The sequence below is a fragment of the Corvus brachyrhynchos genome, unplaced genomic scaffold (genome assembly GCF_000691975.1).
Source record: "Corvus brachyrhynchos isolate BGI_N302 unplaced genomic scaffold, ASM69197v1 scaffold42, whole genome shotgun sequence".
In the NCBI taxonomy this organism is placed as follows: Eukaryota; Metazoa; Chordata; class Aves; order Passeriformes; family Corvidae; genus Corvus; species Corvus brachyrhynchos.
Window position 1 is genome coordinate 444,280 of NW_008237242.1, and position 23,205 is coordinate 467,484.

The 23,205-nt window shown below is 39.3% G+C and overlaps 1 protein-coding gene across 11 annotated transcripts in view; it reads right to left on the minus strand.

Moving 5' to 3' along the window:
• PRLR (prolactin receptor) overlaps positions 1-23,205 on the minus strand; it is a 135,660-nt gene that overhangs the window by 75,887 nt on the left and 36,568 nt on the right. The window contains exons 1-2 of one of the 11 annotated variants that reach the window (XM_017730215.1): positions 12,016-12,786; positions 2,786-2,923 (exon numbers count right to left, since the gene is read on the minus strand). The exons of 6 other annotated variants lie outside the window; for them this stretch is intronic. The gene's annotated coding sequence lies outside the window, so the exon portion shown is untranslated. 4 more of the 11 variants (XM_017730220.1, XM_017730211.1, XM_017730217.1 and 1 more) reach the window with 4 other exon arrangements.

A 23,205-nucleotide genomic window follows, 5' to 3' on the forward strand; every position in this document is an offset into this window, starting at 1 on the left:
CCACAGAAGGCCTCAGAGAGTCTCGCAGCAGGCGATGGTGGTGGTGGGGGGAGAGGCAAAGGTCAGGGACTCTGCCCCTGGCTTTTCCCTCCGACTTGCACCAGTTTCACCTTCCTTTTTATGGGCCTCAATGCGGGCTAGCCAGGGTCCAAACCACCCGTATTATGACAAGCAGACAAAATGATGAGGCATTTTGGAGCTTTTCAGGTTTTGAGCAGTCAAAATGACAGAGCGTTTTTGAAGCCTTTCAGGTGTTGAGCGGTCATAATGATGAAGCACTTTTTGGAGCCTTTCTCTTATTATTAGGCTCTTACACCAATTACAGTTAATTTTCTACAATACAGCAGCAAAACAACCTGTCCTTCCTAAATTCAATACATTTTTCTCCTTATGCTACTCCTTACTTGTCACAGAATGCACTGCAGAAATGAAGTCAGACTAATTAGTCAGCTAATTATGTATGTCCACACTTTCTCTACCTCTCTTTACAGGACTCTACTCATGGCCTGCATCAAGAATAGATATGATTAGATTAAAAATACCAGGGACCCCTCTGATCATCTCTCAGACCCCATCCAATGTCGTTACTACTGAGTTATGGACAAGCCTCAACTTCTGTATCTCAACTTAGCCTGTTCGAACTATTCCTCCTTGAAGAGTTATTAAACATTAAATGAACCAGAGAGCATAGTACAGCAGCAAAAACATTCATCTGCAATACTGGACAGCCAGGATACTTGCTATAGTTAACACTGTATCATTTATGAAGAATTAAACTACTGACAGAAGAAATGAAACTATTTCATTTTCATTAATACTAGATATTAACACCTGTTAACTGCTTGGTGATGTGAAGTAAAATGATTCCAGAGTAGCTATTCAGATTTCTTTCAAACTAGAAAAAAATGATATCATAGTACTTTTATTCTACTGGATAGATTATTAAAGATATAGGCTAAAGCTGAAAGAAAGCAAGGACCTGGAACTGAATCTCTAAAAATCCATGAGAATGAATGTCCTAGTTTCTCAACTACTTTGGCTAAAATTTCTGGTTAAAAATTATATTAAGAACCACAAGGATTAGACAAAGAAACACGGAAGTTTGTTCTAAAAACAAAAGAGTTCAATCTTAGGAGAATTATAAACTCATTTAAATAGGCTAGTATTTTTTTTTTTAATGAAAATAACTTGTAACTAAGTTCAGAACTTGTTTATCAAACCAGATATTAAACACACTAATTCAATAGCTGCACTATCCCCTTCATGCTTTTTATGGGGTCAGGTGATGCTTTCAAAAGACCTGAGTGTCATAAAACACCATCTGCTTTAAAAGCACCTCTTTACTTCATCAGCTGCACCTCTGGGTTACACTGCTGCTGTGAAATAATATTCAGATTTTTTGTGTCTGAAACATAAAATGTTTCTGCCAGTATCAGTGCCATTCACATATAAACCATATAGTTCTGAATCAATTAGCTTGAGCATTTAAATTAGTATTACTGCATTAATATAACCATCCACAGGGGCCAATATATGCTGGTTTTTAGTGTTGTATAATGTAGCCAATTCCCCTTACAATTTCAGTTAACGAAAGATTCTTTTCCACATTTTCTTCCAAAAACTGTTGTGTAACATCACTGTGTACTGTAAATAGCTTCCCACTTCCATCTGCTGTCTGCTCTAAACTGCTCTGGTTTGCAAAGTTTTTGTTTTGAAATTCTTCAGCATAAAGCATTTGTTAGCCTTGTTGTAATTTCTTCTGGGCTATGGCTTCCAGTAACTGGCATTAGCAGAGGCAGTGGCACTAAAGGCTATACTTAATACATTCTTTCTAGTTAAGAGTCTAAAAGAGTGCCTAAAAAAATTCATTTTAATGAAGGCATTTCACAACAGATTGGACATCATGAGCTCCCTGAGTTTAATAGGATACACTATCACCGATCAGATGAGCTGAGTACCTCCTTCTCAGCACTCTGAAAGGAAACACTAAAGGCCCCACAAGTATGATACAGATTACAACCATTCTAGACTTAAATTTCGTTTGTGACTACTGTGACAAGAACATATTAAAATTATAAGCTAAAGGTTATCATGGTTGACTCCTAGTATAGATAATGTACTAGTTCCAAAAAATGATTTTTACCTATACTAGTCACTGCCAGAGTTTCCAATAAAGCTCAAACCAGCCAAGATAATTTGAATGATGCCAGGTAATTCTGAAATATGGTTGTACTGGGTTTGTGTGGCAAGGGTTTGGTAGCAGAGTGGCTACAGGGGGTGCTCTGTGAGCAACTGCCAGGAGCTTTCCCCATGTCCTACAGAGCCAATACCAGATGGATCCAGGATGGACCTGGTCCTGGCCACAGCTGAGTGCCAGGATCAGTGATGGCAGTAGCACCTCTGGGAAAATGGATTTATAAAGACAGAACAAAAACCCCAGCGCCTCCAGCCAGAGAGAGGAATGAGAATGTATGAGAGCAACAGCTCTGCACCAAGGTCAGTGAAGGAGGTGGATGGTGAGGCAGCTGCCCCTGCAGCCCCCGGAGGACCCCACACTGGAGCAGGGGATGCCATCAAAGGAGGCTGTGACCCCATAGGAAGCCTGGGCTGAAGCAGGCTCCTGGCAGGACCTGTGGCCTGTGGAGAGAGGAGCAGGTTTGCTGGCAGGACTTGTGACCCCACAAGGGGCCCACACTGGTGCAGCCTTCCTGAGGGACTGTACTCTGTGGAGGGGACCCAAAATGGAGCAGTTTGTGGAGAGCCGCAACCCGTGGGAAGTACTCACACTGGAGAAATACATGGAAGACTGTCTCCCGTGGGAGGGACCCCTTGCTGGAGCAGACAAAGAGCATGCGGAGGAAGGAGCAGCAGAGAAAATGCGTGATCAGCTGACCACAACCTCCATCCCAGGTCCCCTGTATAGCTTGGGGGAAGACAGAGAAATAAAGAGTGGAGTTGAGCCTAAGAAGTAGAATGGAATAGGGAGATTTTTTCTTTTAGATTTGTTTTCTCATTATTATTCTTATTTCTCTACTCTTGTGATATTAAGCAATAAATTAATTTTCCCAAAGTGCTTGTGATGGTAATTGATGACTGATTCTCTCCCTGTCCTTGTCTTGACCCATAAGCCTGCTGCTATTTTCTCTCCCCTGCCCCGCTGAGGAGGGGAGTGACAGCATGGCTTAGGTGGGCACCTGGCAGCCAGTCAAGGTCAACCCACCACATCACTGATAGCACAGGGAATCACAGTTTTACAGTTACACTTCAACACAGCATGCTAATTAGACATCATTATTACTGTACAGTTTCTATGATGACCAGACTCTCTAGGTCTAATTGCTTTGCTGGGCACTGTACAAACATCAGAGCTATATTTCTGTTTCCAGAGAATGTGAAACCTCATAATTTCATGCATAAAAGCTTCCCAGTAATTCAGACTAGAAGAGGTTTCAGGAGGTCATCTAGACCCCAAGAGCTCCAAGAAGAGTTCAACAATGGCAATATAATACCTTAGATTTGCTTAATCTATTCTTAAAAACTTCCAACTAGGGGAATTTTGAAACCTCCTTAGGCAATGTAGACTACTGATTTAGTACCTTTGTTAATAAAATGATCTTAATATCTGTTCTATATCTTGCCTGCTACAACTTAATCCAAGCACTTCTTTTGCAGCCTAAAAGCAAAAAAACCCAAACTGCTCCCATTTCACTGCAGAGCTGAGACACTACTTTGAACACTTCAAATATATCTTCTCTTATTTAGATGTAACAGTCTTGATGAATTTTCTCATGTACCACATTCTCCAGCTCTCTAAATCTTCTTACTCTGCTGCTGACTCCCCGTCTATCTTTTCTGAAGCACTGTGCCGCTGAAATACAAAGTATTGTAGCTGAGGCCTTGAAAATATTGACGGGAATAAGATAAACATTTTTCACAACGCAAACCACACTCCCATTTGTAAATCCTGGCATGGTATTTACTTTTTGCACAGCAGGATGACAGTATTGACTCCTGTTCCTCTTCTGTAGTATTAAACCCCTAATTTTTACCTGTTCAGATCCAATTATTTAAATTATTAAAGAGGTCCCTCTGCCCAGATTAAGGTGCAAATGAAACCATACTCTGAAGTCAGTAGTTACAGCTTTTACTTCCTCTGGTGGCTGGAATACAGAGCACTACCCATCCTTTTCTTTTGAGGATTTGAGAAAGGACAGCCCTTTGGGGCTGTGACGTGTCTCTCAACAGCCCTAGAGACCTTCTGCTCTGCCAGAGTTCAACGTGGCCACAACTGCTTTGGAGACATATCTGATCACATCTCTGGCCACGTTTCTAGACATGCTTTTAACATGTGGCTTAATAATTCCCAAACTCTTTGAGAAAAATCGTATCACTTTTGAAAAGAGGCTGTAGAATCCAGCTTCCACTCCACTTGGGATGTCTAATAATTAATGTACAAGGAGGGGTCCTTTTAATTATTTTATGACTCCCTTTACTACTTATTCTTTACTATTTGGTGGCTTTGTTGAAATACCAGAACCTTTCAGGTCAACAGATAAAATTCACAACCTCCTTTCCACTGTGAAATACAACATGCTTGCTTTCATCTGTATTTATTTCAGTGCTTTCTCTATCAATATGAGGTTGGTTCAATAGCACATAATCCAGTTTGTACTGTGTTGTTGCAATGTGCTCACTGGTATTACCTTTTTCCAGAACTCAGCATAAGAATGGGACTAATAAATCTCAAACCAGCTGGTATTCAACAATGTTTTGTGTAGAGGTAGATGGAGATAAAAACCTTCCAGGCATGTCAATGAAAAAGGAAACTGTCACTGGCAACCTCAGAAGTTGTTTCCAAAAAACTTGCTAGTTTTCCAGCTGTAGAAAAAGTACAAGAATTTTCATCCATTTTAAGCTTTGTTTTCCTAATTGCAGGACTGAAGACCAGGTCCAAGGCTGGTCAACAGTTATAGTTCTGTTGTTGGAGCCAGTAAGTGCTTATAAATTCCAGCAATATGCATATGGATGAATAATGGACTTGCCACAAAGAATAATGCCATGTCTTACCCAGCAGCACTATTAATATTATTCCAGCTGTCTGGGTATTGTATTTCTGCTAACCACACCTCCCACTGGTCTGACAGCTTCCAGGGGCTTTGAATGGCTGTTTGGTAAAGTTCAAACTGGTGTTTTGTGGGGATATTTCGGTGCAAGCTTTGTTGGGGAGCATGATGTAAAAACTGCGGTTTACCATCCTTCTTTTTCTCCCACTCTGGCTCCAACTGCTAAACATCATGGACTTGAGAGACTTTTATCCAGCTGTTAAATTTCTAGGGCAAGCAACACCCCTTTACAAACAGCTGTTTCTTCCCTCATCTTTTTACCGCTAGAAACTTTTTAATTTTGCCCTCAGTAGTGTTCACTTTTTAAAGCTCATTGGAATAGAATGTGACTTGATACCTTGGTGTAGTCTGTTAAACAGTACATCTGACCCTTTCTCACATTTTCAACTAATACCTGTGAACATCTGTTCATAAACACTGTAAAATCTTTCTTTTGTCCTAAACATCCTAATGGTCTTCCTTTCTGAGTGGCAGTATATTTAGTCTAATTTTACACCAATTACCAGACATAGTTTTCCAATTCCTTGCACAGCCGGAATGTTTCACATACAGGTCCGGCTCTGACAGTAACGAAGAAGCTGTGGTTGTTGTTCTTTATTATAAACTCCAGTAACATACCAATGTAGCAAATGGTAACTGTGTGCTGTAAAACATCTCCATGTCTTGGTTTGGAGCACCCTGTTAAAGCAATCTGTGACAGAGGCATCTACTTCATTACTAGTAACAAAGACATGAAAATTATTTTAATTTAACAGCTTGTGTGAAGGCTGATTTAAGAACATCCATTCCCTGCTTGGTCCGTAATTACTGAGGCAGGAAAAATGGTTTTAAAACTTCAGCTACTTGAGAACCCATTCTGCCTTTCAGACACACAGTCCAGGCACACTTGGATAATATGTTCACCACCATTAAAACGAACTTAATGCTGTCATTATTGTGCTTAGAATAGGCCACAAATACCTGTTACTTCTAAAAGACTTTTTCACAGCCTTATGTATATCCCGAGTCTTGATTTACATGATGTGAGGCCACCTGTTTTATGTTCCGATCAACAGTATTGCTTGTTGCAGAAAAGGGCCTTAAACTCCCAAAGCTTCCCAGTTCTCCAGGAGCACAGAAGATGCCTTTTAACAGAAGCTGCGGTCTATTAACATGCCACTACTACACGCCCACAGAGAAACAAACATTAGGCAACATTTCAGTCACGTTCAATGTAACTTTATTTATTAATTGATCACTGGGGTGATGGTGACCGGTTTCCCATTGTTACCATTTCATTTCTTTCAAAGCTGGGATTTTTGGCTGGTTTATTTTTTTTTTAAATACTGTGGTTCTAAGCAGGAACAAAAACAATTCACAGAAAAATTGTGTCTTTGCGTATTCAGCCAGGACTCTGTTTTCAGAAAGTGCTATGAACCCCACATCAACATAAGGATAAGGGAATATACAGAGCATAATCCCTGTCATGGTATTACAAGTAGCTGTTGGAACACTGAGATGTAGAAAAGAGTTGCCTCATCTCCCCTTACACAAACTTTTGTTTTCATAATCCCAGCCCAACCATCTCCAATGTACATGGTCTTTTTAGGAAAACATTTTGGGATATAGGTGTCCCTACAAACATGCTCCCATGAAGTTATTTTTTCCTTCTGGCCTTCAACTCTAGTAAGTAATATTAACTATATTTTCTAGAATAGGACAAAGCTGCAGGACAACCCCACAAAGTGACCTGGTTGGTTTGAAGGTAGGTGAAGAGGGCCTCTTGGTCAGATTCACAGGTCTGGTCTGTTGTTTGGATGACCTGGGGCTGGGTGACAGCCTCCTGGACAGCTTCACACGCTCACCCCTTCGCCCAATGCATATTCAGATCTTTTCATGGCCCCCCCACTCCCTTTGACATATTCCCACACCATTTAACTGTACTTTCCTTTTATTTTGTTTTCTTTCTACTCCCATTAAATTTTCACTTAATTTCACTATCTTTTACTAAACATTTTATACACACACTTTATTAATAAAATCGTTGTATAGTATGAAGAAGTATAACTATGTATAAACATACATTTATACACTTCATACACTTCCACTTCTGTCTTTGTAAACACACAAAAATGTCTATAGGTGTGTGTATGTGTGGGGGTCTTTAACATACTTCTGTGGCAAAGAAAAAGGCAAGGTTTTCAGCAAGTACAGGGGGTTTAGAGATCACATGGGGTATGCCCATGACCATGACAAAATGGTGACTCCTGTGGACAAAGGGGGGACTTCTGAGACCTCATGGATCGGATACATTTTTGGGCTAAGTGGGTCATATGGCTGGAACAGGGGTAAGGGCTTCTAGTGACAAAGGTCATGAGACTTTTGAGGGTCAGGTTTCCAGCGGGAGTTGGAGGAATGGAGCCTGCACCATCTGGCCCCAAAGTTGTTCTTTAACTGTGACCAATGACATCTCCCTTGGCTGTAGCCTTTTCTCATCTTCTCCTCATTTTTCTAAATCACAATAGAAATCTACATTGCTGTCACTCAAACGAGGAATGAAGAGAGGCTAGACATAAAATAACTAGGAAACAGTATATAATGATAATTAGAGAGTGAACTTCTGTATGAATACTATTTTAACATACAACAGTAACAATTACAGGGAGTTTGGGGTAATTTGGCATTACTTAGACTAAGCAGATATATGATGATTAGGATAAAGAGATGATACAAGTCATGTGAGGTAGGGCTTTTCTGGAAGAGAAGATTAGAAGACATACCTTGAGTGACAAACAGACAAGAAACTATTTTTTGTCTTCTTTATATTAAGACAAAATAGGATGATCATACCCAATTACCTTGTCTAAACAAAAATACTTTGTATTATTACTTAAAACAAAGGGGCCACATGAGGATCCTAACTTCAGATGACCAGACTTTACCACTGAACCTGGTAGCTTAGTAGTTTAGTTAAACAAGGTAATTTAGTTAACACTTCCATCTAAATAAGTAATTTATATATTGATGTTTTAAAGACTAATCTTTATTCTTCACTTAAAGTACATACCTTCTATTTTTTCCTATTTTTATTCTGTATTCACAAAACCATGATCCACCTACCTTTCCAAAGGTAGGTGGAATTTGCCCTATAATCACTGAAGCGAATTGTTCTTTATTTTCTCTTTGTATCATGATTAAGTAAAAGGAATCTTCCGAACGAAAAGCCTACTCCTTTTGGATTGGCTTTCTTGAACTCTCATTATTTACCAGCAAATGTTTAGGGGTGAAGAAACAGCAACAGCAGCAATCCAATTTTTGGATGAGGTTGAGAGCAGATGTAGATTTGGCTACAAGTCATCTTTGCTTTTCCAAAGACCATCTCCTGTTTTGTCCAAGAAAAAAGGGTCACACCATATAGCAGCATCCAAAATGTGCTATTCATCAAACAGATGATCTGTTGTGAATTCTAAACCCTCTGTTTTTATATCATGATTAGTCCTGATTGTTCTTGCTCCAGTTAGAGGTCTGAAAGTTTTCAGAAATTATCATTGCCAAGTTTATTGACTCTTTTTATGAACCAGTCCGTGCTTGCTCACAGGGAATGTTATGGATCACACGTTCACCAGAAGTGGAAATGTGACAATTTAAAAGTACTGTTAATATGGAATGACTTTGCCCTGAGGGAACAATGAATTTGGAAAGAGAACTGCCATGCCAAAAATCTCGGGTTACCTGAGGTTGTAAGGGGTTTGAAATTCAGGAGATTAGAAAATTTCTCAAGACAAGGAAAATAAATTATGCCAGATGTAATAAATATGCTGAATGAGATCTTTTCAGAGATAATTACCTGTAAATCTGAAGGGATCATAATGATACTCTAACCTATATACAATGGCAAGAGGACTCAACCTAAATGCAATTCTAAGCAGCAAAGATATTTTAATGTTTATTTTGAACATTCATTCTTTCCTTATTTTTAATTCACTAATTTAGAGTGGGGCAGGAAAAGAAAACAACTCTGCTTTCTTGGTCATATGCTGCTGCTAGGTATGGGGTACATGCAGTAAAGGAAGGGTCAGGCAGAGCCACAGCTGCACTTGGCAGGCACATGGTGCAAGGAGGGGAATTACCAGTGGCTCTACTGGAAACTATAAAGTTTTAGGCCTAAAAAGTGGCTGTAAATATAATGTATTGGGTATGAAAGTTTTTTAACAAGTAAGTTTTTACGATTAAAATTCATGTTAAATAGAACCATTACCAACCTGTATCTATCTGTGATAGATAAAGCAAGGTCTCAGAACGAGGTCATCACCTCTTCAGTGAGACCAGGCAATATAAAAGATAGGAAAGACAATAGAAACCATCCTTCTCTCATCATTTAGCTTGTAAAAAAACCTGCAACCTTGACTTCATAATGTTTAATTAAATTGATCCACAGTGAGAGTGAAGATTGCAGAATAGGTACAGCTACAGCTGACCAATGAATAAATTATATTAAAATAACATGGGTTGGTTCTTCAAAAGGGTTAAGATCAGCCTCAAATGAACTAAGTCTATGCAGCCTAAGTATACACTCATGTGATCGGAGATTTTAAATTCAGAGCTAGGCTGAGGAGAAATGTGATAGCAAGCACAGATAAACAAGAGTGGAGACCAAACAATGCATCTCCCCCAAACTGTAGAACAATCAGGAAAAGTTCAATCAGGAAGTCTTTGTAAGTGAAGTTATTAGAGAATTAGATTAGTCCAATTTATGAGTACAACCAAAAACTTAAGGTATAGATTGAGCTGCCCTTTTATCTTACCTTGTGAAGCAACCCTACAACCTCTCTGAAAGGGAGCTGTACTGAAGAAATAAATGGGAACCAAAAGTGGTGCTGAAACCATAGAAAACTAAGGTTTTCAGGGAGGAGTAGAACTTCGAAAGAAGGGTATTACATAGCAAGAGTTTGTGACAACACCCTAAAAAATCCTGCCTGAAGAATAAAAAGTGTATTGATATGTACATGCAGGTACATATATAAAACTTGGAGCTTGTAAATTTGAGTGTCTGGAAAGACCAGAATATTAGTTTCAAACAAGACAAACAAAAGAGGCAGTAGGAACAAAGCATTTCTAGTTCTTTGAGTCTGCAATTAACCTGTGTCTGATTCTGGAGAAGAAAACCACCTGGGAGAATAAAGGTTTCAACTCAAACTGTGATATAGCTGAATTAAGTGGCCAAACTCCATTTGCTTCACTGCCATAAGGAATGTGTGGAAGTCAAACTTCCTCAATCTCTAAACGAAGGCCAGAGCTTTCAAAAGCCCCCTTTGTTCCCAAGCACCCTGTTTCTGATAGCTGAGCTTCACTTGCTGTGGGTGGTAATTGCAGCTGGAGCCGTGAACACTTGACACATTAAAAGAGTATATTTTGCTGAGCAATAAAAAATGATAGAACAATGGAAATAGCTTAAAAACTTTAAAGCCCTTCTGAAAAATAAAGAGGAAAATTCTGAGACTGAACTATCCTACTCAGTTTAGTCCACTGGAAAACCTGCCATTTCAAAGCACCACATCTTAGACATAAAAATTTAGTCTGGCAGATTTCCAGGTCAATTTTAACAACAACAACAAAAATGCTAGGATTACCCACCAGTTTTTTGCTCCTTGTTCGCTTTATGATAACTGTATTTCTCCAGATTTTGTTTCCCTCCATGGTCTGCGTGCTCCAAGCCACAGTAGGGATTTAGGTTAGTCCTTGTGCAGGACTTTGACTAGGCTGCACTTTGTCACAGGAGCCTGACGTGCATTCACGCTGCAGACTCGCTGTGGGTGCCTGGAGCTGCGAAATGTGCGTATGGTAAATGGCTGCTTTTCGTACACAGGCATTCGAGCATTACTTGTTGCTAAACTTGCTCGCTGCCTGGGCAATCCATCTGCCTGCCTTGTGGGAGCGCGTAGTGCAGCTCAACAAAAGCAAGCCAACTCTCAAAAGAGGAAAAGACTGAGAGCTGCAGCACAGCATTTCCGCAGCTGAAGTCTTACGCCGGGAACACAGACACAGAATCCGCACAACTGTCTCGCAGGCTGCTGCGCTCTCTAGAGGGAACTCATAGCAAGGGAAACTGTATTCATTCCCAGGGTACTAATGAATTCCCAGGTGACTGCTGGAACAGTGAAAATATTACATATGTTGACGGTACAGCGTTTCAATAAAATGCATGAAAAATTGGCTAAAAAATGCTTTTTGGATCAAAGCACATTGTTTTCTTTATTCCTTGCTACATCATTTACCAGCCTTTCTCTCTCTTCTTTTTGAGATCCATTTCCCCTCAGCCTTTCCCTCCCAATCCATGCCACTACAACACATTCTGAAGATAATAACACAAAGCAGAATCTGATAACTAGTGAATGTATGTGCAGACACAGGAGAAGGTAACACAGGTTGAAAAAAATAATAGCTAGGGAACATGAGATAGTGGAAAATATGATGGCAGTTATGAGAGTTCCAGGAGGATATTTACATTAATGAAAAACAAAAATAATGTATATTTAGTGAACGCAAATGATATAAAGCAGTAATATAATGAGATTAGTACTACCAAGTGGCTTAAAACTGCTTCAAAATAATAAACACAGGCCAACTGTCACTTACAAAAAAACATACAGAAGGAGTGGCATCCCTGTGTCCACAGCTTATTTCAGTATTTCAAAAGATCACTGACTTACAAGTAAAAATGCTTTTTTTCTTTCTCTGACTGTGAGCCACATGATATTTAGCATACCATATTAAGCTGACCTAGTTTTACCTATTTCTGTAAGTTTTTAATTTCTGCTAACAGAACTACAGTCTACTTTGTCCTTCATACAACACCAAACCCTTTATAGTAAGGTACACATACAGTAGGAACAGATTTTACTGCAGTACTTACTTTTGCCTGGTAATGAAATGTATGTTGACCCATGCCAGCTTATGAATGCTTCCTGAAAAAGGACTTGAAAATCCAGCGTTTCAAGGAGTTTCTCATATATTTAAAAAAGGAAAAAATCCAGAAAGAAAGAAGGAGAAAGACCCAAAAGAAAGATAAACAAAGAAAAAGCCTGTAAGCTTTAGAGCTCTGACTGCAAAATATTCAGCCTGGTAGCTCTGGGAGAAATACAACTCTGTGTACTTGTACATGCTCACCCCATTAGAGGAGGAGTCAGTTTTGCAACACTTATGTTCCTTGCTTCAGGCAAAACAGTGATTCTCTTCAGTGCAAGCAATGTTTGGATTGTGATGGCTATAAAGGTGAGAGGTGTGCTCTGGAGTGTAGGAATGCTGCAGCAGAAAAAGAATAATTGGAAGCATCAGCTACATACTCTACAGGTTGTTGTGGCTCCTTTTGAATGCTTATTGCCCATTATTTTTTTTTTCCAAGGGAAATCTAATACCCCTTCAACATAAACTGCACCCATAATAGTTTTTGTGTACCAGTAGCCCATGTTTTATATTCTAGAAAAACAGAAAAACCATTTACAATGGAGTGAAAGGTGCTGGCTTTACATCAAAAAGCTGATTAAACAGAAGGAAAGAAAAAAGGAGTTTTTTTTGGTAATTTTGAGAGGTATTTCCTGTGACTTGAAGAGAGTTTCACATTATGCAATGAGGCTGTGAATTTTACTAACATAACTATTCACTACTCATCTATCTCTACTTAAGTAAAAACATTTTTACATATTCTTATTAATGATTCAACTGAATCACATTTTTATCTTCTCTGTATTCAAGCCAGTGAACTGAATATAAAATTAAATGTATGCATGTATAGTGAAGATTCTTTTAATGAAATAGACTGAGCAAGAAGGCTCTTTTTCATAACAAAACGAGATTTCAGGCATGCAGATGCTAAGTTGTTACTAGAGACAAGTCTCTCCAATCCAGGTCAGCATTGCTCACATCTTGTGACCAAACGGACAGTCCACAGACTATTCAAAACAGTAATCATAGGAACAGCGTCAAACATTTGTGTTTCTTGAAAAACACTTTCAGGTAAGGAGTATGTGCCTTGTGATCTATCCACACAGAAATCACAAAACTTCAGGTGTGCTCCTTCAGTGTGGTTTGGCTGTGCTAAGTACCAGCTGCTGTTCAGAGGATCAGTGTCAGACTGCACCTCTGCCTGCATTGCTCCCACCATGTGTGCTGTGTTACCCATTTGACTCCATGTTAAGACAGGTTAGGGAGCTCAGCTGGTACTGGAAGACAATTCTCTTTTTTTTTTATTATTATTTGTAAATTTCTGAACAGGCTCACTCTGAGATCAAACAAATGCTAGGGACAGCATGCAGGGGAACAGAATGTATAGCTGGCAGAGAAGATTCAGCACATGCCCATAGCATTCAGCCATCTCTGAACAAATTCTACCAGTGACTCTCTGTGTTGAAAGGGATAAAATTGCTCCTGATAAATATGGAATGTGTGCTTGAACAGATGCTATCACCTCAAAAATAAGAAAAGGAACGCAAGATAGAACCCAATATGTATTTAACCAGCCTTGTAGCAGGCTGTGCCCAGTTCTCTTATTTCTGTATCTGCTTGACTCTGCTAAACACAAGGAGATCAAAACATGGAAGAAGGGATGAGAAAGCTAAGATTTGCCTAGGAAGGAAACTTCCAAAATGAAGGTGAACCAAGCAGTACTGTTCACACCATCACTATGTTAATTTCTGTAAGAGAAGTATGTATTGTTAAGGTCTGCATGTACAGTTTTGGCCCTAATCAAAACAGGCTTTATAGCCCCAGAGTCTGGATGATTGGGAAAAGAGAACAAAAACTAAATCACTAACAGATCAGCAGTGAAAGATGAGGGGTAATAGTGAAGAACTATCACTGGGATCTGTAAAAATGGTAACTTTAGACATTTATACCTGCACTATCCAGTTTATAGCCAGCTAACGTAATGCAGCCCTAGTAACTGTGGCAGCAGGGAGAGGTCCGTGAGATAGCTCTTAAATATTTCCCCATGATTTTGAATTAGCTTTTTCAGCTTTTAATGAACACTGTGTGCCTGTGGCTACACTACTAGCAAGATTTAAGCCAGTCAGGCAAGTCAATACAAGCACACTCAGCCTCTGGTGGAATACTGCCAAGAAAAGGCAACTCTGATCCTAGGAGCACTGGATTAAGGAGAATATTTTAAGGTAGTAGTAAAATCTCTTATGCACAGAAGACAGCTCACCCACATTCAAGAAAGATTCTTTCAAATTAGGACAGAAGAAAAGAAAGGTCACCAGGATGATGTAAAGGCTCTAAAGCCTATCTATTAAAAGATGATTGATAGAACTTGGCTGGGCTAGTGTGGCAAAGTAAAGGTTGAGGCAGAAAATGGAACAGGCACTTACGTGTCCCTATAAAGGTAATCTATGTCTATAAATACAAAAGAGAGTAAACACTGGACAAGTGAAGAGCAGTTAGGCTAACGAACAATTCTGGAGCAAAAACAACAGGTAGAAACAGAACACACATAAAACCAGACAGTAAACTACAAGGATACTGACCACTAAAGTATGAAAAATTGAAGCAGATTTTCAGTAGGGTATAAAAAAGCACAGCTACTTCTGGAATAGATCTCAGCCAGTCTCTGAGGAGATTATCAGCTTGACTCATCCCATCTCATGTAACTGGTGTATCAACTTCAGAAATCCGGTTTAGGTCAGGATTTTAACCTGCCCTATCATCAAGAGAGAAAGATTCCTCTGTGGCTGATCTAGAAGCATAATAATTTCATTTCTAGAGAATGATTCATTGAGAAGAGTTTGTAGGCTTGGAATCTGTTAAAATAACCTACTACATTCTAAAAAACAGTCCTTAACACCAACAGATCATTTATGGAAAGCAAGATTTAGTAAATTAAAGTGCAAGGGCCTAACTTTATTTTGAATATAACGACACTCGTATCAATACAACTGCACTAACCTGAAGTTACTCTGCATAGGAGCTCCATCAGACTTCTGACATCTAGGCAGAAAAGGAAGCACGTAGGACTGGGAGAAAGGCAGGAAAGAAGATAAAAGCTGGAAGATCTAGTCAAAGGAATCAATAAGGAAAGGACTTTACAGTTGGGAAAAGAGCAAAAAGGAGCATGCAGGTAGTGAGGGGCATGTACTTCAGAGGAGTACAGAGAGAAGACTGCAGTCTTGATTTTATCTCTCCCACAGCCCTTATCTATCAAAAATGCCCAGCCTTCCTTGGAGAGTCACTGTTGAGAAGTTGTGGCAGTTTGCCCCCGCCATTCCTCACCCTCCCACTAATTCAAGAAGAAAAAAAAATAAAAGGCAGGAGAGGAAATCAAACAGGAAAACAGGGCAACTCTCTATTTTAAAATGTAGAAATACTCTAAGAAACAAAATAAGAAGCTATGGAACTACAGAGAGAACAGTATTTTTTCTGCTGCTGTCTGTTTTCTCTACAATGACCTCCTCTGAAGAAGCAGCCACCAAAACATCTGATGTGTCCTTGGAGAAAGACAAAATTTACTTTCAGGACATTTGTTACATAAGAGAACACATGGCAGGTGCCATGGCTGCTCAATTCCCCTCACATGAGCAGTGTGCCTCTAAAGTCCTGCCCCTTTCATCACACAGAAAGTTCACCCAAGAAGTACAGCAAGGACCTGCAGGACCAGGATGTCCTTAGAACGTGGCGATCATCCTTTCGACACAGCTGTAGCTAATGCTGTCTGAGAAAGGCCTAACAATGGTGGCACCTGTAAAGTTCTTGCTCACCCATATGTGCTCGTGGGCCAGCAAGTCCAGGACACTCTGCATGTATTCCGTGTTATCAGAAATATACTCCTTCCTTGTTCCTGTAGTTTTGGTCATGGTCACAATTCACTGATGCGGTTTATTTCCAAATTCTGTTCTTAACATGTACCACATTTCCAGTCATTATGTTTATGACTCTTCTCCACATATCCTTTGTGCCTCTTACAGACAAACACAACCACTGTAGCAGCCAGGGCTGTGTGACACTGTAACCCTTCCCCAGCCCTCCACAGCAGTCTCCACTTACGGTACTTTATTCTTGCACTCCTTTTCTTTGGATGTGCGAGACTGCCATTTGCTGCAGAAATCCCCAGTCCTTTTACCCTCAGGTAAAAGACCACCATCAGGCTGGTGATCTTTACACTAACATGCAGCAGATGCCCCCAGAAAGATCTCAGTCAGTGTGACCTCCGTCTGCATGGACCACACTGGCAAGCAGGCATGGCTCCAGGAGGCAGGCAGCCATGGCAAGCTTCAAGATCAGAGTGTGTGACTGAGGGTGGCAATGCGGAGGCTGAGAGAAGCAAAGGAAGGGAGACTGCTTGGTCCTGAAGGACCTGGCACTCTCTGGGTGAGCCTGCCATGCAACCGTGGCATGCAGGATTTCTGCCAGGAGTGAGAACACATCTTGTGTAAAAGTTGTCCATCAACTAGTGAAAAATATTCCATCTACTACCACACTTGCTCAAGCCTGTAGCCAGTGCAACTTGTGATCTGTGTTGGAATAATGGAGAAAATGGGTCTCCTAGTAGGTGAGGGATATTCAAAGCTACCTCCAACTGTGCTGAAGAAAACTGAAAATTTTATAAGACCTGAATGAATTAATGAACAAATGAATTAACCAAGTCTTCTAGTTTTACAGAAGTTATCTCTATCTGTTTACTTTTGTTTTGAAATAAAAAGTAATGTTAAGCACATCTCTGGAATTTACATAACTATAAGGAATATAGCTGCCATCACTGAGAGCTGCTCTTCAGAAATCATCCTTGTCTTATGATTTCCAATATACATACAAAATAGTTCGAAAATTTTTTTTTGGTATAGACTGTATACGAAATTAACATTTGCTAATTCAGCCTTGTATCCCTTGCCCTATAAATGTCTGTAAATTCTTGTGTACAAGGCTGGCGCATTCAGTTGAGTTTATATGTTAATACAGATAACTCTTATCTAGGCTGGGATTACTGTAGAATGTGACAACTTTCTACTTTATTAAACCATGCTTGATCACTTGACTACTTCCTAAAGAAATTAATGAAATGTTCCTATTTCCTTTAATTGTGGATTTGTAACAAACCCATAGCTTTCATGGACGCCTTCACTGAGTGTCTCATTCTCTCGCAGCTGGCACATAGTTTAATTATGGTTATTATCAAAACAAAATTGGAACATAGTGGAAGAAATGCAGACTGCATCCTCTACTTGTATTTAAATTCATTATTTCTTATGTGTCTGTGCCAAAAGTTCTCACTGACCAATTTAATCACACAGAGGAGGAGAAAAACCATGAACCCTATTTATTTTCTAGAAATACATTTTCTTCTTGTAAGAACATTCATTAAATAACTGTAACTTTCATCCTGACTGAAATTTTTGCTTAAATTATAACCAAAACAATTTCTGTATCACAACAGCTTGGTTGATGTGAGATATATATATATACAAATATTGGGTTAACAACCTGAGATGTAACTGATAAACAGTTATGCTATGAACACAGAGTAGTATTTATCCAATAACAAGGTCTCTCTGTATTGGTAGTTAAATGAGAAACCAGCCAACCTTTTCAGAGTTTAAATGTTTTCCTTTCTCTAATCTGTAAGTGAAGTTACACTATCATACAACAAGCCATTTCTTACTGGATATTTGTACTGTTACAGAAAGCCTATTTGCATTTCTAAACCAGGACGCATTTCCACAAAAACCTACATCTAATTAGCACAGTTATGTCCCACAGAATCTCATATTGTCCAAAAAGACAAATAGTAAAAGAGGTGGTTACAAAAACAGGCTTTCAGAGGACTTGTCTCCTAGTTATTTATATTTCAAACTGATTCATCTCTTAATATATTCTAGGAAATGGTCTCATCCATTTTTGTAGGGCAGATACAGCTTTTTAAAAGACACTAAACACAAATGATACCAAGTTGCTAACTTACACGATTGCCTTATGAGCATTAGCTGCAAAAGTATATTTTATATACTGCCATATATTCTTACATTTTATCCTCTTTGAATGCAAAAATATTAGAACTCCATTGAGTTTTTTGCTCCTTAAATCAATCAGAAATTGTAGTAGATGAGGACATATTAAATCAATAAAGTATGCAATATGTAGGAAGCAGAATTATACAATGATGATAATACTCCTTTTGACTCCATTCAGATACGAACCTGGCCTAATGTACATGGCATGCCATTCTACTGATGGCCACTGATGGCGGTGCCTCTGAGTGATGTTTAATCATAAGCATAAACAAATTAAGAGTAGAATGGCTGGCTACTCAGTTATGAGATGTATCTATATTAGAAGAAAACTCTTCCTTAAGAATTTTTTCCAGTAAGTGTATTAATACCATTATGAAAGAGAAATTAATACTCTCTTCCAAAAAATATATTGCTATTCAAAATCACGTTATAAGGTCCTTAAGAATCATACTGTTGTATGCCTTTGCACGGCAAGGGTTTGCTGGTGGGGGCTACAGGGGTGGCATCTGTGAGCAGTTGCCAGGACCTTTCCCCATGTCCAACAGAGACAGCCAAGATGGATCTAATGCCGGCCACGGCTGAGCCCACCCGTGACAGTGCCAGTGGCAGTGCCTCTGGGATAACGTATTTAAGAAGGTGGAAAAATTACTGACAAGCAATTTCTCTGCTGAAGAGAGGAGTGAGAGTGTGGGAAGAACAGCTCTACAGACACAAGGTCAGTGAAGGAGGAAGGGCAGGAGCTGCTCCAGGTGCAGGAGCAGAGATTGCCCTGCAGCCCCTGGTGCAGCCCCTGGTGCAGCCCATGGTGAGGCAGTTGTGCTCCTGAAGCCCTTGGAGGTCCACAGGGGAGCAGAGATCCACCTGCAGCCCGGGAAGGACCCCAAACTGGAGCAGGGGGATGCCATCAAAGGAGGCTGTGACCCCATGGGAAGCCTGTGCTGGAGCAGGCTCCCAGCGGGACCTGTGGTCCATGGAGAGAGGAGCCCACACTGGAGCAGGTTTGCTGGCAGGACTTGTGAGCCCACAAGGGACCTGTGTTGGAGCAGCCTTTCTGACTGTAGCCCATGGAAGGGAACCACCTGGAGCAGTTCATGGAGAACTGCAGCCCATGGAGGGGATTCATATTGGAGAGGTTTGTGGAGGACTGTCTCTCGTGGGAGAGACCTCACACTGGAGCAGGGGAAGAGTGTGAGGAGTCCTTCCTGTGAGGAGGAAGGAGCAGAAGAGACAATGTGTGATGAACTCACCAGAACCCCTGATCTGCTGGGGGTAAGAAGAAGAGAAATTAGGAGTGAAGTGGAGCCTGGATAGATGAGAGTTGTTGGGGGAAAGCATTTTAAGATTTCCTTTTATTTCTCTTTATTCTTCTCTCATTTGATTGGTAATAAACTAATTTTCCACAAGTTGAGTCTGTTTTGCCCACGATAATAATCACTGAGTGATCTGCCCCTGTCCTTATCTCGACTGTGAGCTTTTCATATATTATCTCCTCCTTGTCAAGCTGAAGAGGGGAGTTGACAGAGCAGCTTTGGAGGGCACCTGGCATGCAGCCAGGATCAACCCACTACATGCTCTCTTACTTAACATTTGAATAATCACTGTGTAGAAAAATGTATTTCATCACTTATTTAGTATTCTTTAGATTAACCAGAAAGCTGTAAAGTTTTGCCATACTCCCTCAAGTAACTCTTACTGGCCACAGTTGGAGAAGAGACAGTGATGGACCTTTCATATGACCCAGCATGACTGCTTTTCTAATAGTATTTATTTAACACAGTTTAAATCAAGAAATTACAACAACAGGAGGTATGAGGCATCTTTTCCTCCAACATGAATGTTCTTAAGCCTAATCCATGGAGATAACCTGAAGGAAGATGTCTTTGCCATCATTAACTACCTGATCTTTCAGAAACTAGAGAAAAAAACCAGCTGGGTCCTAAACAGGAAATTTTGAAATAGTTCCCTCCCATCAAGACTATGCAATTTTCCACTTAATTATTTTCTACCAAGATAATTTAATTGCTACTCAGAATCATCTGGGGGCACTGATTCGCCTTTTAATCAGAATGATATCTTTTAGTTGGATGAAACCACATAAAGACCACTAGTACATTAAAAGCATTCTAGACTATCAGTTTAATACTGACATAATTACTAATAATTAATCTTTACTTAGCTCTCCTTTTCTCTGTTGTGTTTCAGGTTTGTTTTTTTTTCCTTTGCGCTGTGAGTCATGGACAAAAGTGCAAGAGAAAACAACTTTTCTCTCTAGGACGCAATCCAGTTCTGCATGTGATAGTTTGTTAACAAGAAACAAATAGTTACAATGAATAAGCCATGCTTCTAACTGACGCTGTTCTATTATCATCTTTCAAAACCAGAAGAGTGTTTTAGCAGTGGGGTATCCCTACTTTGACTTGAAGCTTTTTTATCTGTACACTAACACAAAGATCTAAGTTCTGCAAAGAGAAAAAAGGCAGCCACACAGTAGAAACCTAGCAATGGAAATGTTTGCGACAGTTTCTTACAAGCCACAGACTGAAAAGAAGGAACCAACACGTGGAACTTCACAATGATACCACCTGAAGAGAGAAATTCTGGGGACTGGAAAAACAGAAACTTCACATAATTTCCTCAGGTCATCTGTGAGATACAGCACACAGCACACTAATCAGAAGTACTTCCATGGAAGGCAAAATTGAAAATAAAACATATGCAAATTAATAGTATAATGCACACTCTAAGAATTCTGACAAGCAGAACTTATGCTTGTTTTCTTGGTACTTGATCTTTAATAGCCCAGTAAGTCTGCCTATCTGCAAGGACAGCAGCTGTTTTTTATTTATTTCATTTATTTATTTCATTTATTTATTTTTGTTTTCTTTAAACTAAAATAAGAATTTTTATTGAATGTACATGCCTTGCTCTTTCTGCATAACATAAATGGCCTTTTCAATAGAACTACATATTTGAAAAAAACCTCTATAAAGACTTCAAAAAAATCTGGGCATAATCATTAAAAATACAAACACTTATAAGACTATTTATGAATCATCCTCAATTAGAAACAAATAGAAAAAATAATGCTAATTTTGTCTGTTCACGCTGTTTCTCACGGAGATATTCCTAGCAAAGGGTAATGAACTACCATCACAAAATTAAAGAAAATGTAGTGCACAGAAAATAAACTGTAAGGGCAGAAAAAGCAGTTTCTTCAAATTAAATGATTACTACATTTCCCTAAGGCCAAACATGCTCTGCTTAATTTAAGAATCCATTTGAGGTACTGCTTCTCTAATAAATAAAACCTGAAATCAAACTTCAGACCTTAGGAAAAGAATGTTCAGGACAAGTTCCTATTCCTCATAATCCAGTGGGGAGCGGTGCCTTTGAGGATTTTGAAGATGGAGATTTCAATGGCCCCTTTAGCTAAACCAATTCAGAGTTTAATCACTGTCTGTTGAATAATTTTCCTTATTTCAACCCAAATTTCCCTCGTTGTAACTTATGACCACAGTGTGCTCTCGTTGTTCTCTTTTTAGAAGAGTCTGGCTCTGCAGAACAAACACTCCTGAACATGTTTGGGTGTGCACAGCTGTGTGCTGGGAGAATGTCCAGCACAGAAGGTAGGCACTGACACATGAGGATGATGAAAAGCAGACAGCCACACTCCTTGCTGGGATTTGGATGAGCTACAGGAGCTGATGCCCTAGTTTAGAGTCCAGCTGACAGCATTCCACGAATGGGCATGAGGATCTAGAAGAATAATTCCCAGGTGCTCAGACACAGTAAGTGGCAGTATATGACCAACTCACATGACTTAGACAGGATTTAGGTGCTTAACAGATGGTAAAAATTTAAAGCAGTGTTTTATCATTATGCACAAACTTCAGATTTCTACAATTGTAGTTTATTGTTACAAAATACGATTATTTTTTAGTAATGATTCTTGTCTTGAGAACAACTCTTGCTTCTTAAAACCTTTTTTATAGCTACTCCCTTCAGCATAGTAAAGCTAACAGTCTAATAGCCTGATCTCCATTTCAGTAAGCCTGTTGCACAAACAAGAGAAGAGATTTTCATTCTGTGTACGTCAAAATGGCAGAGGAAAACAAATTGTAATTACGTAGGGAAACACTCACTTTCAAATACATTTTGGCATCTCAAATTCCACTCCTCAGTACCTGTTTATAGTAGATGACGTTGTTTTTTCCAGCTCTACATCATCTTTTATTATTGTGAGATCAGAAGCTTTCTTAAAAAACTAAGTGAGATCCCTTGTAAAGAGCTTATCTGCTGCAGAAGGTACTTTAGTTAAGGAAAATTAAAATGCTGGCTTCTTAGCAAAACTCTGTTATTATTAATTTGCTGATATGCACTGATCACTAATCAGAGGCAAAGACACAAAGGTGGTTTTGTGATAGGTTTGTTCCTTTGTTAAAAACCACAGCTTTATGTTCATAGTCTTACAGTAGTTTTGAAAGACTGCAATGCATTCTGTTCCCGGCACCCTTTACAATTTGATGCACAGCATTTGACATATGCACTCCACTTCACTAGCAGGGGATGATTAAGTGAAAGTATTGAAGTTATTGATGTACGAAATCGGCTGCCTTCTCTTACCCATATGTACAAGAGACAGGAAATGCTTCTGAAATGGATGATCTAAGGACAAGTCACCTTGTGGGAGGAAATTAGCATCTACCAAGCTTTTTGAGAATGCTGAGTTTTTATCTTGCTTCTTAAAGCAAAAAGCCAATCTGTGTAATAAAGTTTTCAATTTTACACAATTAGGCACAGTGTGAAGCTGATATTCTCAGGTTCTTTTAAATCACTGTTCAGTTCCAAGGCATAATCCCATAATTTCTCCTCATGGTTTTCTCATTTTCTGCATATTGTCGAAAGTGACTATTTAATATACTGGTTTTCAGTAAATAGTTTAGAATGATTTAGAGGTGTCCATGTAGAACACTTGTTTAATAATAATTAATTTTTATTACAAGAAAAACATTTGTGAAACACATCAGAACATACTAACCAAAAAATACTTTTAAACCCCACCCTTTGATTAATTTTCCCTCTCAGGATGTCAGGCTCACATTTTTACT